Here is a 14956-nt window from a genome sequence, read left to right on the forward strand (position 1 = left end):
ATATATATATATATATATATATATATATATATATATATATATATACATATCCGGGAGTTGCCTGACGACACGATCATTAATCACGGCAGCCAATAAGGACATGGCCCTTCCTGCCTCAGACAACAAGACACACCCACAATTATTCCCTAACTCAGACTGAGGAGAGGGGCCGAGAGAGAGAGAGAGAGAGAGAGGACCGCTAACAGCCTAATTGCCTCGATAGGGCTCGTTAGACTGTGAAGACATACAGCAATTCAATTACCCGTGAATAATGCCATCATTCACAAAATCAATTAAGCCAAGCGCCATTGGATCATTAGCGGTAAACAAAGAGGAAACCATGGTAAAGTAGCTCCCCTATTACCACTCTCAGCGCCCTGGACACCAAGGAGCCATCACAGGTGTGGTGTAAACTGATAATATACATGCTTGAACCTCCTCCACGGCGATTGTGGAATCAGATGGTTCTATCATCTGATAGAGCCATTCTATCAGAGGGAAAATTTAGCAACCACTCGTTCGGTAATATCTGAAATATGTTTAAGTATATTGTTAAGAGTATTCTTGCAACCATTTGCTCTCTCTGATTCTTCTCATCATCACGGCGTTATCTGAAAACTAACGACGTCATTAACTTGTTATAGCATATTCGACCTGCGATATTATTAACGCATCAAGTGTTAACTACTTTATGTAATCTCGAAGCTGAGTTTGGTTCCCATCACTTCATCAACCTTTTGCTTCCTCCTCTTTTATCACATTTTATCTGGTTTTCCTACTTCGTCCTCATCACCGGCTTTCACCCCCAAATCCTGTGCTTGTATATTGAAAAGTGAGAGTCAAAATAATTTTTTTTTATACTACCTCTATAAGTTTTGAACGTCATCGTATCTCGTTGCTGAATTTCGACACTGATTCAATCCTTTCGGCTTTATTACGGAGAGGATCTTTATTAAATTTTTTACACGGCAGCTAGGAGCCTATTCTGTCTTTTACTGTTGCTAGCCATCTTTCCATAGTCACATGGATTTATATATATATATATATATATATATATATATATATATATATATATATATATATATATATTATATATATATATATATATATATATATATATATATATATATATATATATATATATATATATATATATATATATATATATATATACACACATAAACAAATCCACAAGGGCCGTGACGAGGATTCGAACCTATGTACGAGATCATCCCAGACGCTGCCTTAATCGACTGAGCTACAACATGGTAAAAGAGTTGTAGCTCAGACGATTAAGGCAGAGTCTGGGATGATCTCGGACATAGGTTCGAATTCTCGTCACGGCCCTTGTGGATTTGTTCATTGATGCATCACGGTATTGTGATTTCTGTGTGTAATATATACATATATATATATTTACAAATTAATAGATGTGACTACACATCTCACAGTCACTGAACAGGTTGCTGGTATTTTGAATTTAAACAATGGCCAAACACATTGGGTCTAGATTGATTCTAGATTTATTAGCCATTTTAATATCTACCAACAATATAGTTTTTCAGACGTTCTTTCATGGTAACACTATGGCAGATCTTAGGTAATCTGTTCGTGGCAATAAATAAATCACATGTACTAATGCACATCAGTCAGACAAGTGTCTCATCTGGAAGTAATGAAATATTGTGAAAGTTTTAAGAGCATATTTTATTAGAGTTATATTATTGCTTTTTTTTTGGAGCCACGAATATCCTAACCTAAAATATAACCTTAAGTTTATTGGTGAACTTTATCCTAGAAAAAAATATTCTCATATGATAGTTACTATTTGGATGTGTCTAGCATTGTAGCTTCTACCATCAGCATCATCACTACGCTATCTGCTCAGGAAATAAGATTTGCATTATCCTGCCACCAGAGAGTGTAGTCGCTGGACATTGATTGATGGTCTGCACTTTCGAAGATTTTTGCTTTCTGTGGTGAGAATAGATTCGGGGGATTATAATCACCGCCAGGAGAAGCAAAGTCTTTGACACTAATGCACACAACGCGTGATGCAAGGCCATACTCATTATACTCTATACACCTCTAATTGCCTCGTGCCTGACCTTGCTAAAGTTAAGCGTTTTTCCCAGGTCATTTTCTCTAAGATATATACACGGACGTTTTACATGGCTCTCAAAACTCAAATTTTGTGTCTTTGCTTCTTCCTCTCTTTAACCAATTATCCCATTACAGTCTCTCTATTTTCTTACACTTTACATTCAATATTTTACCTCTTCTGGAGCCCCTTTCTCATTCCTTTTCATATCTCTCATCCATTAATTGACTTTTCTCCTGACACTGTCTCGCAGTCTCTCTCTCTCTCTCTCCCCGATTGATTTCGCTAGTCACAGCCACTCTTACTTGATTAATGAAAGCCAAAGCTAAAAGCTACCATCGGGTAGGGTGCTTTCTGCAAATGCACAGGCGACGAGAACTGCAAAGAGAGAGCCACGTCGTCCGTGGGAGACGAAAGACGAAAAAGGGAGGGAAATACGAGGGAAACCTGAGGAAACAGAGATAGAAGGAACAGAGATAGGGAGAACAGAGATAATTTGAACAGAGGAAGAGGGAACGGAGAGGGAGCAGATATAAAGGGAACAGAGATAATGTGAGAGATGGAGGGAACAGAGATAGAACGGAGAGCGAGAAAAGAGAGATAGCAGAGATAGAGAGAACAGAGACAGAGAGAACAGAGATAGAGAGAAGAGAGAGAAAAGAGACAGAGAGAACAGGGATAAAGAGAACAGAGTTAGAAAGAACAGAGATAATGTGAGAGATACGGGGCAAAAGAGAAAGTGTAAACAGAGATAAAGAGAACAAGATAGTGAGAACAGAGACATATGGAACAGAGATAGAAGGAACAGAGATAAAGTGATCAAAGATGAAACAGATACCAAGGAAACGAGTGACGATTAATGCATCTAAGTAAGGAAAATTGAGTGATTCTTGCAAAGAACTATGGATAAAAACTTCCCATATTATTGGTGCAGTTCGTGTTATAACTTAATATATATAAATTTGTGTAGTGTATACGAATAATGCTGCGGCTTATACCTACCCCAATAAGGAATGTAAATATAAAAACTATCCAGTAATTAAGGGAGATTATTTATTACTTGCTCATCCCTGTGAAAGAAGAAAGGGATATAAAATAATAAAGATATAAAATAAAAATAATAAAAATAATAAAAAAAAATAAATAATAAGGGATAAAAATACAGAGCTGTGTGAAAGAAAATACATTATTTTCTTCTTGTTTTGAGAGGGAATTTAACTTTAGTTTAATACATTATAGTAAAGTAAAGCAAATATAGTGACTAATATATTAAGGTCTAAGTATATTTCATGTATCATTGAAACAGAGGAAAGAACATTAAAACATCGACTAAAAGAAATGGGAAAATCTGCATTTCGATGAATATTTGATGAGAATTTTGTTACCGGAGTTTATTGAAAATTGCTCTAGTTTGATAATAGTGAAAAATCACAAATACTAATTTCCATATTCTTCCGCTAAAATGGTCCTGTCAAATTTACCTAAATGCTTTGCAATAGGATGAGGCTAATGCAAATATTTTCACTATATTCCAATTTATGTGTAGGATTGTGTGCACTCAAATTGTGTGTCTTTGCTTTGTGTGTGTTCACCTTGTGTGTGTGTGTGTTTGCCCACCTTGTGTGTAAGTTCATCTGTGTGTGTTCACCCTATGTGTAAGTTCATCTCTGTGTGTTCACCCTATGTGTATGTGTTCATATTGTGTGTAATCTCATGTATCTGTGCTTGAGAAGCTTTAATCCTCAGTTTCTAGATCACCTTTCTAGCTCTCAAATGTGAATCATAGTTCAGCTTTGAAACTCAATCTTTTAAATCCATTCTCACACCTATTATCCATGTGCTTGCCAAACACTCCTAATAATCCACGTGCCTTTCAATCACTCTCAAATCCTCAAGTTCGATCCAGTCACTATCAGCCATCATCGTGTGTTCCAATCGTTTCAACCAACTACGCAGGATCCACTCACTCCCATCCCTACTCGTAGATTATAATCACTGTCAACGCTCACCGTGGGTTCCACTCAGTATAACCCCTTCAAGTGAAATCCAATCACTCTCAATCATTCTCGTGTGCTTCACATCACTCTCAACCATCGTCTTGTATTCCAATCGCTTCCAAACATCATCACAAATACCATTCACTTTCAGGCCTCCACGTGAACTATAATCACTGTCGAATCTCATTGTGAGTTCCAACCAATCCATCCCTTCAAACGCCACCCAATCACACCCAGATCACCTCGTGGTTTCTAATCGCTGTCAGTTCTCATTGTGGGTTTCCATAACCCCCAAACCCACAAACACTTTAGGAAAAGTTTCCATATATCTAGTAAATTTCAAGTAGAATTTTCCACATGTTAGTTCTGGTCTCAGGCCTCGTTAGCTGCTTCTGCCTTCTGTATTGTAAAGTGGCTAATTCGACTTTTGTAAATTCGTGAAAAATGGGATTGGAGGATGCGCCAATCCTTAAGTTCTCACTGAAGGATTTCGCTGTATGAGCTAGTTTACATATTTTTCTTGCCTAGTAATTAATTAAACTACACTATGGTTACTATTTTTTTTTATTTTAATGCTGAAGGTGCGAACGTCAATTCGAATATTAATTGACAATTTGCATAGGAATATGACCATAAAAAATGCGTGCAAATTCTCCCATAAGAGAGAGAATCATCATCCGTTTTCACTATGACAGGTATTTAACAAAATATACATAATATAGAAACAGAACTGCTTGTCATAGTAATCATCAATTCTGGCTGATCTGCTACAGATCAAATAAAACATGTTATTTTTCGATTTACCTTTCAAACGAATATATATTCGACTTCCCGTACCGATAATGAAGCAGTGAATATAACGCTATTAATGTGTCGAGTATTTTAGCGTTTCTGTCCGAAACGCTGCGCGTACTAGTGGCTTTACAAGACTGTAAATACTATGCTATGTATTCTCTCTAACCCAATGTACCTTCTTGTATATAAATAAATAAATAAATAAATAAATATTCTTTAGTTACTCCTAGCAAGGCAATATGCTCAGCTAAGCAAAGTATTTATAACTTGCAATCGCAAATAGATCAAAGAAATTCACGTGATGCAACAATGAGAAAATCAGTAGGAGTCACGAAAAGGATTTAAAACTCTTTTATTTATCACTTGTCAAGAAATAATAAGAGACTGTGCGGGTTTGACACATAATCTAACCTAATCTACTCAAACTTGACCTTACCTAATCTACTCTAACTTGACCTTGCCTAATCTACTCTAACCTAGCCTATCGTAACCTAATCTTGCCCTAACCTAACCTATCCTAACTTGCTGGTATACTTGTGGCATGAGCAAATTTAGTAACATAGTAAATTCGCAGTATATCCAAAGAGATGGAAGGCAAACCTCTCGGTTATATATCCATTGTGAAATTGTTGTGTCTGTCGCAGCTCATATATACCAGGCCGAAATTCATATATACCAAGCCGTAGTTTACATATAATTTATAGAGTTTATAGAGAGCATATACAAAATATAGAGAGTTTATTTATACTAAGCCGCAACTTATATATACCAGCCCGTAGTTCATATATATATATACCAGGCTGCAGCTTGGTATACCAAGCTGCAGATCACGTATATCACGTCGCAGCTCATATATATCAGGCCGTAGCTCGTATATACCAAACACCTGGTCACACTTCCCACTAACTTATGGAAGCAGAGGTTCTGGTTACTCTGTCTTTCACACCGTAAAGCAACTCACCCCATCCGGATTGCCTCACGAACGGCAATCTATGTTTTTCCCTTGGCGCTTTTCCTGATAGTTCCCTCCCCTCCCCCCCGCCCCGCCCCCCCCTCCCCTGCCACCACCAAGCGTCAATTTTGCAGCGGATTAGTGTAACCAGTAGGGTAAATTCACGAAGCAGTTACGCAAGCACTTACGAACCTGTATATCTTTTCCCAATCTTTGGCGGCTTTGTTCACAATTATTAAACAATTAATGAGCTCCAAAGCGCCAGGAGGCTGTTTATAACAATAACAACAGTTGAATGAGAAGTTTTCATGTTTGTAAATCGCTTAATAAATGTAATCAAAGCCGTCAATAATTGAGGAAAAATGTACACATTCGTAAGTACTTACGTAGCTGCTTCGTGAATCTGGCCCCAGAAGCGTACTTACTTAGGCAAGCCATTTTGACTTATCGAAGTTGATTCTCATTAGTCCGAATGAGCGATGCTATTACCATGTTTTTCGTTTTCACTAAAGATCCTGAACGTTTAGCCTCGAGTCGATAGCCTCCAAACAGATGGGCCTCTCATGATGTTCAAAATGAGAACTTGATAAGCATCTCCGAAGAATATCTGATCAAGAGGGCTGTGACTCTTAACTGCGAGGAGCTGCGTCTAACAGCCTGGTTGACCCGACCAACAGCCAGGAGGCCTGGTCAGACGCTAGGCCACGGTGACATTGATCTCCGGGAACCAGTGCATGGCAAGCAAGTCGCATCCACAAGTCCTCATGCATTCTTGTATATTTAAGCAAATATTTTATGCAAATTATAATAAACAAGCTTGCAATGTTGCAAGGCAAACATGGTATATAACGATCGTCGAGCGTGAGTGTAGCGTGCATAGCAACAGTTGTCTCCAGCTGAGGTTGTATTCACTATGTAGGCAGCGTATAATTGACAGTCTATTTGGCAGCCTTAAGGCCTCACCCACCACAACACCGACTTTGGGTGCACCGGGAGCTCTAGGAGTAAGTGCCAAGTGGGTCACTATGGTTCATTACACACTTCAGTTCATTAAGTGACTGTGTATATAAGGCTTCACTCTACCTTTTGTAATACCCTGCATTCTGCTCCTCACTGTAATCAGCAGTTCCCTGCTCTCTGCCACACACTGTAACCAGCAGTTCCCTGCTCTCTGCAACACTCTCAAGGGCACAGTATATACCACTGAGTGTGTAAGGAGGGGCACAGTATTTACCAGTGAGTATGTCAACAGGGGCAGGGTATATACCAGTGAGTATGTCAGCAGTGGTACAGTTAATGTGAATTGTGCACAAACAGTATAATATTGTACATAATTGTCCATCTGTCTGTGTGGCTCTTTTCTATCTGTTATTTGTAATATGTTGTTTGGAGTATTTCGTTATTTCTCTTTCGTTATTTGTCTGCTGAATATATATTCTTTATTATCTTCGATATGCAGGCCGTGACGAAATACAGTAATGTTCTATATGGGTTCAGTGATGTTTTAACAATATCTAATGGTGATTGATCGAGGTCCATTGATGTCTAACGAGGCAGACAAGACAAGTCAGTGATGTCAGATAAGTTATAACGAGATCCATTGTTGTTCTAACGAGAAGTAATGAGGATCTAACAAAGATTCTCACGAATCTGACAAGATTCTCACGAATCTAACAAAGGTTTTCACGAATATAACAAAAGTTCTCACGAATCTAACAAAAGTTCTCACGAATCTAACAAAGGTTCTCACGAATCTAACAAAGAATCTCGCGAATCTAACAAAGATTCTCACGAATCTAACAAAGGTTCTCACGAATCTAACAATGATTCTCACGAATCTAACAAGATTCTCATGAGACCCAGTGGGGATATAACGACATCCAATGAGGTTCTAACAAGATCCAGCAAAAGAGAATTGGTGTAAAAACATTTAGAAGTTAGGTAATTCAGAGAGTAACTACTTTTGTGGCGCGTGACTCTCAGGATAATAGGTCAGATGTGAATTATGGAGATTGGTAAGCTACGATGCGACATTTACCCCTACCTCTGACTGCGGGGTGGTGGGTGACAGCTAGACTGAATTGTTGGATGGCTGTCAGCCTGTGTGATTGTGTGTCTGTCTATGTGTATACTTACCTAGTTGTGCTCAGCTAGTTGTGCTTGCGGGGGTTCAGCTCTGGCTCTTTGATCCCGCCTCGCAACTGTCAGTCAAATAATGTAGAGATTCCTGAGCCTACTGGACTCTATCATATTTACATTTGAAACTGTGTATGGAGTCAGCCTCCATCACATCACTGCCTAATACATTCCATCTGTTAATTACTATGATACTGAAAAAGTTCTTTCTAACGTTCCTGCAGCTCAATGGGTACTCAATTTCCACCTGTATCCCTCTTGTTCGCGTACCCAACGTGTTAAACAGTTAGGCTTTATCTATCCTGTCAATTCCCCTGAGAATTTTGTAGGTAGTGATCATGTCTCCCCTAACTCTTCTGTATTCTAGTGTCGTGAGGTTCAGTTCCAGTAATCTTTCCTCATAGCTCATTCCTTTCAGCTCGGGGAGTTGCCTGGTTGCATACCTCTGAACCTTTTCTAATTACGTTTTGTGTTTGACTGGATGGGGACTCCACGCTGGAGCCGCATATTCCAGTATTAGTCTGCCATATGAGGTATACAAGGTTCTGAATGATTACTTGCAGAAGTTTCTGAAGGCAGTTCTTTTGTTCGCCAGCCTTGCATACTCCGCTGATGGTATCTTTTTTGTGATTCCAAATCCCAGATCTTTCTCTCGTCCTGACTCATGAAGGATATCCTCTCCCAGATGGTAACTTGTGTTTGGCCTTCTGCTCGCTACCTCTATCTTCATCACTTTGCACTTGCTCGAGTTAAATTCTAGTAGCCATTTTTTGAACCATTCCTTCAGTCAGTCCAGGTCGTCCTGTAGCCTCTAGCTGTCCTCCTCTGTCTTAATTCTTCAAATAATTTTAGCATCATCAGCAAACATTGAGAGGAATGAGTCTATACCTTCAAGAAGATCATTCACGTATATCAGAAACAGGATAGGTCCGAGTACAGAACCCTGTGGGACTCCGCTGGTGACATCACGCTAGTCTGAGGTTTCACCCCTCATAGTAACACTCTCTGATTCTTGTTATTTAGGTACTCCCTTATCCACTGGAGTACTCTACCACTTACTCCAACTTGTTTCTCCAACTTATCAAAAAAGCTCAAAAAGCTTTCTGACAGTCCAAGAAAATGCAGTCTGCCCATCCTTCTCTTTCTTGTTTAATGCGTGTTGCTTGGCCATAGAATTATATTAAACCTGTGAGACACGACTTGCCTTCCCTGAATCCAAGCTGGTGATGTGTTACAAAGTCCCTTCTCTCTAGATGCGCTACCAGGCTTTTTCTCACCATCTTCTCCATCACCTTGCATGGCATACAAGTTAAGACACCGGCCTATAGTTTAGGGCCTCCTACCAATCCCCTTTTTTTGTAGATTGGGACTAAGTAAGCTGTCTTACAACTCTCTAGTAGGTCTCCCGTTTCCAGTGACTTGTTATAGACCATAGATAGTGGCACGCAAAGTGTATCTGCCCACTCTTTTAGCATTCATGGCAAGATTCTATCAGGTCCAACAGCCTTAGTCACTTCTAGATCAAGCAGATACCTCTGTGTGTCTGTACACTCATCAAGTTGTACTCACCTAGTTGTCCTTGCGGGAGCTAAGCTTTGGCTCGTTCGTCCCGCCTCTCAACCGTCAATCTTCTGGTGTACAGATTCCTGAGCTTCTCGAGCTCTATCATATATGTATTTGAAATTGTGTATGGGGTCAGCCTCCACCACATCACTTCCTAGTGCATTCCATTTACTAACTACTCTGACACTGAAAAAGTTGTTTCTGTGTGTCTGAGTGTCTATGTGTCACTTTGTGACTCACATGAGTGTCACAGACACACAGTGGGTCTGTGTCTATGTGTCTGTGTGTCTGTATGTGTGCGTGGGTTTGTGTGTCTGTCTGTCTGTCTCTCAGTCTCTCTCTCATTATCTATCATAAAACAATAAAGATTTGTAAATTATTAAACCAAAACCAAGATTAAACCAAGATTAAACCAAAACATTTATGATCCGCGCTGGAATGGAATGAATGTATTTTCATTCTCCGGCTGGAGATCACAAGTGATACTTGTCAATATCACACGATTGAATTTTTCAATAGACTACACGTTTCTCGAATTAAAAAAATACTGTATATTCAGTGCATTTGGACCGGGTTTCTAATTTCAGTGTTGGGAGAAAAAAAATGTTGTATGGTATAATTGACATGTTTCATTGTAGAATTGGCATAATAAATTTTAGTTAGCCTTCCTATACGAATCTGATAATTTTATTTTAATATTTGTAAAATATAAGAATAGGTAAACAAAAAAACTGATATCGCTAATGAGGGATTGCGAACATTTTATATCCTCGGTGTAATAATAATAAATTTATATACTAAAGGTTCAGAACGAGGAGAGTATGTTCCCATACTCTGTATGGAAACATACAGAGTATTCTCGTGGAATATTGGTGTGAGAAACCGATTATTTCCACTAACTCACACTGTTATACACACACACACACACCACATACTCTCAATCACCCTTTTATATTCAGTCGCTCGCGTGTATTTTTGGAAGTATTCCCAATCATTCTCAATAGTGTGTATATATATATATATATATATATATAATATATTATATATATATATATATATATATATATATATATATATATATATATATATATATACCCACACACTATATATACTCATGAGCGAATGCTGGGAAATAGAGCTTAATGAACATAATCTGCTCGTTATGGAGCTATGTCGAATCCATTTTAGACTCCCACATATCAAAGTTTTCAGAGTGCTCGACGCGGATGTGTGCAAGACATGAGAGGCTGAAAGTTTTTAATTCTGCTGGAATTGAATGTACTACACAGATACAAGGGAAAAGAGCTGTTCAAATTGAACATATCAACCTTGAGTTTATTGTTCATTTTTATTTAGAATAAAGAGTAATAACATCCGTTTGTCGATCATAATTCACGTACCAACGGACCAGTGCTGCTTTAGTTTAGTAAGAAAATCACCCTTTGGCGTTAATATGGAATTATAGAATAAGGGGAAACGGTGCTATATTTAAATCAAGTTTTGATGTATTTCTTCCATGATGTTCAGGCATTGACGTTTTCCTTGTTAGTGATGCATGTTTCGATACTGTCTTTGTAGCTGTAGCATGATCTGATATTCCTGTTATAACATACATTCAATGGAATATTGTTGTTGGTTAACGGGTTAACGACCCGTGGATTGCAAGTGCCCCATGTAACCCGAATTCATGAATTATTTTCATTGCTTTTTGTAATTTTAAACGTTACTGTTTGGACTTAGCCAAGCTAATAATGTTAGCAAACTTTGGACATTCTGTAGACAAGCAAATGTTGTACATGTGCTTGTCATTAACAATGACCTGATTTCAATAACTACTGGTTTTGTGTATTCCCTAAAATAAATCCCATTCACCGAAATGACCTCATCGATCTTCGTGAACTCCAGGTCAAAAAGGAAAGAGAAAAAAAGAGCAAGGAGTGCGTTTGAAAATCCTTGAAAAAAATATACAAAGAGAGAATCTCTTGAAAGATTCAAGTCATGGGCTCGACCACACTTGAAAGGCTGTGAACGAACACAGAAAACTGGTAGCGATACCCTGGAAGTCCAAGCCTCCCTAAAAATACCCCGCGATGTTCTTAATGATTGCATTGAGAGCTCAACTTGTGGCCTGAAATATTCTATCGCACTGAGCCTCTCCATTCAGACCCTAGTTTCTTACAGCGTGTTAAGGGCTGCCTCGTCCTCCTAGACCCTCAAATGTTGCCCCTTTTTTTTTAAACACATGTCGTTTTAGCATCATTATTTTCCCAGCATGGAAATGGCGGTCAGTATGAAGGATGGGGAAGACGAGTTATATTTTCAATGGAAGTTATGGCGGATATTCTCACGAAGAATTATGTGCAGAGTTTTCATGTTGACTCATATTCTGGATATTCATTAAAAGTTATTTTCTGACTTTTCAGGTAGAGTTATGTACATAAATTTCAGGTAGAGTTATGTACATAAATTTCTTAAAGAATTGTGGTTGTAATATTCATGAGCTATTTTCGGAATTTTCAGAAAGAATATTGTCACAAATATCATAAAGAAAATTGTTCGGAATTTTCAAGAATAATGTTCAGAGTTTTCAACATATTTACTGTTGTCTCCATGTTCACTAACCATACGTCAACCACGAAGCATACTTGTGAACACAAGATATAAACCAAATAGTGTTTAAACATGTATGTAAATTAGATAACATACAAAATCCTCCTACCATTTAAATTTAGATCATGGCGTGGGCAGGAACATGCTATACCACGGCTTTCAGACACAGTTTCTGTCTCTCGACACAGAAATGATGAGAAGGAATTGTATTTGCAGCAATGTGGGAAAGACCCATTCGCAGAGCTCTGTCAATTCGACCTTCCTGTCGTTACAAGAACTATGGCTTAGATCCGTATTATAAAAAGTGTTCTGTGAAATAAGTAAAATACTTTTAATTATGCAATGAAGTCTGATGCGTGCACGGATATTGCATTGAATTAGCCTACCAGTTCATTATAAAGAACACTAAGCACCTCCACACAACATTATAAACATGATCACAACATTATAAACATGATCACAACATTATAAACATGATCACAACCTACAAAATCCTCAGGGGAATCGACCGGGTAAACAAGGATAAACTATTCAACACTGGTGGGACGCGAACAAGGGGACACAGGTGGAAAGTGAGTACCAACATGAGCCACAGAGACGTTAGAAGGAACTTTTTCAGTGTCAGAGTAGTTAATAAATGGAATGCACTAGGAAGTGATGTGGTGGAGGCTGACTCCATAAACAGTTTCAAATGTAGATATGATAGAGCCCAGTAGCCTCAGGAATCTGTACACCAGTTGATTGACAGTTGAGAGGCGGGACCAAAAAGTCAAAGCTCAACCCCTGCATGCACAAATAGGTAAGTACAAATAGGTGAGTACACTGCAGTAAAATGTCTCACTGTCCCATACAACTAAGGAATGGAAATTATCAGATTCTTTTTTATGTTGGAGTGTGGTGGTGCTGGTGCTTCTTAACTGCTCCCTTGTGTCAGCGAGGAAATTACAAAACAATTCATAAGGAAAGAGGTGACTATAAACACAAAAAGAAAAAGTTGATTTAGTTGTGAATGTCTTTCAAAGGAGGAAACAAATAGAGAAATTCGCGGCATGTCGAACAATATTTTTCTTGTGTCGAAAATGCTTATATTACTCTATATAAATATTATTAAAAAGTCAATATGAACTTGATCTTCTCGAAAGCTTTTGCCTAATTTAATTGCTTCTGGTTTTAAGAGTTTAATTTATCATAAAAATTTATGATTTTATAAAATCAACGACAAGTATATACTCCAATATTATTTAGAATCATATGTCTGTTGTTTTTTTCTCTCTCTCATTCTCTCTCTCTCTCTCTCCATATCTTCATCACAGTGTTCACAATAATTGTTAGACATTAAAATTGTCAAATTACATTCCTGTTTTCTACTTACACCTCAAATATTTAATGTGCTAACTTCAGCATAGGGATCTGGAGGTGAAAACTCTTACCAGTAAGCTTCATATAAAATCCTATGCTTAAAGCACTATCAGACTCTCTTCAAATCTCACACATCATGGGAACTGATGCATAGTACTGTACCAGCACACACTCCCTCCCTCTGGAACCACCTTTCCCATGGGATATGCATGCAGACACATTCAAGGAAGAGTGAAGGAGGAGGAGGACGAGGATGGAGAGAGAGAGAGAGAGAGAGAGAGAGAGAGAGAGAGAGAGAGAGAGAGAGAGAGAGAGAGAGAGAGAGAGAGAGAGAGAGAGAGAGAGAGAGAGAGAGAGAGAGAGAGAGAGAAACAGACACAGACTGACAGATCAACATACAAACATGCATTCAAACATATATGAATACATTCGTACAGTCATAAATACGCACATATATACAGCCATACAGACAGACAGACAGACGTAGGGAGTGGGTTGTATCTCCACGCTGTGATGATCAGGGGGTGCAACAGCACGAACATAATGTGGTGTCTTGCTCGCGAGTCTCGTGCCGCCTCTTCCATCCCAGTTTCCTTATGCATTCAAATTATTGTTCGGGCTGGGAAGATGCTCTAATTTCCCGCTGATGCCGTAGCTCGCGTCGGCGTCAATGTTTTGTTGCTGTCCCTTTTGTTCTCATTGGCTGTTGCTGTTGGTGACGCTGTTTTTGATGTTCCTGCTGTTCGAGCTGCTGTTGATGATGTTGTCGATGTTCCAGCTGGCCTTCCTGTTGTTGCTGATGTTGTCGCTGCTCCAACTGGCCTTCTTGCTGTTGCTGATGTTGTCGCTGCTCCAGCTGGCCTTCCTGTTGTTGCTGATGTTGTCGCTGCTCCAGCTGGCCTTCCTGTTGTTGCTGATGTTGTCGCTGCTCCAGCTGGCCTTCCTGTTGTTGCTGATGTTGTCGCTGCTCCAGCTGGCCTTCCTGTTGTTGCTGATGTTGTCGATGTTCCAGCTGGCCTTCATGCTGTTGCTGATGTTGTCGCTGCTTCAGCTGGCCTTCCTGCTGTTGCTGATGTCGCTGTTCCAGCTGGCCTTCCTGCTGTTGCTGCTCCAGCTACTTTTGCTGATGTTGCTTATGCTGTGGTTGGTGGTCCTGCTTCTCCTGTTGCCTCGGCTGGTGAAGTCGTTCCCTTCCCCTTCTCGTACCTCAGAGTTTCCGGCATCTGTTGCTCATTCCACCTAATTTTCGCGTCTTCTGTTGCTCCTTGTGTGGTTGTTCTTTCTCTAGCATTCTTTCGACAGCCTGCTCTCTCGCGACATATTTTTTTCTGCAAATGGTGCTTGCTACTGCTTCTGTTGATAGTACTAAGGCTGAAGGATTTGTTGTGGCTGCTTTATGCCGCTTTTGCCGCTGCTTCAGTTAATGTTCATATTATGTATTAG

This window comes from Procambarus clarkii, chromosome 83 (assembly GCF_040958095.1).
Source record: "Procambarus clarkii isolate CNS0578487 chromosome 83, FALCON_Pclarkii_2.0, whole genome shotgun sequence".
Classification (NCBI taxonomy): domain Eukaryota; kingdom Metazoa; phylum Arthropoda; class Malacostraca; order Decapoda; family Cambaridae; genus Procambarus; species Procambarus clarkii.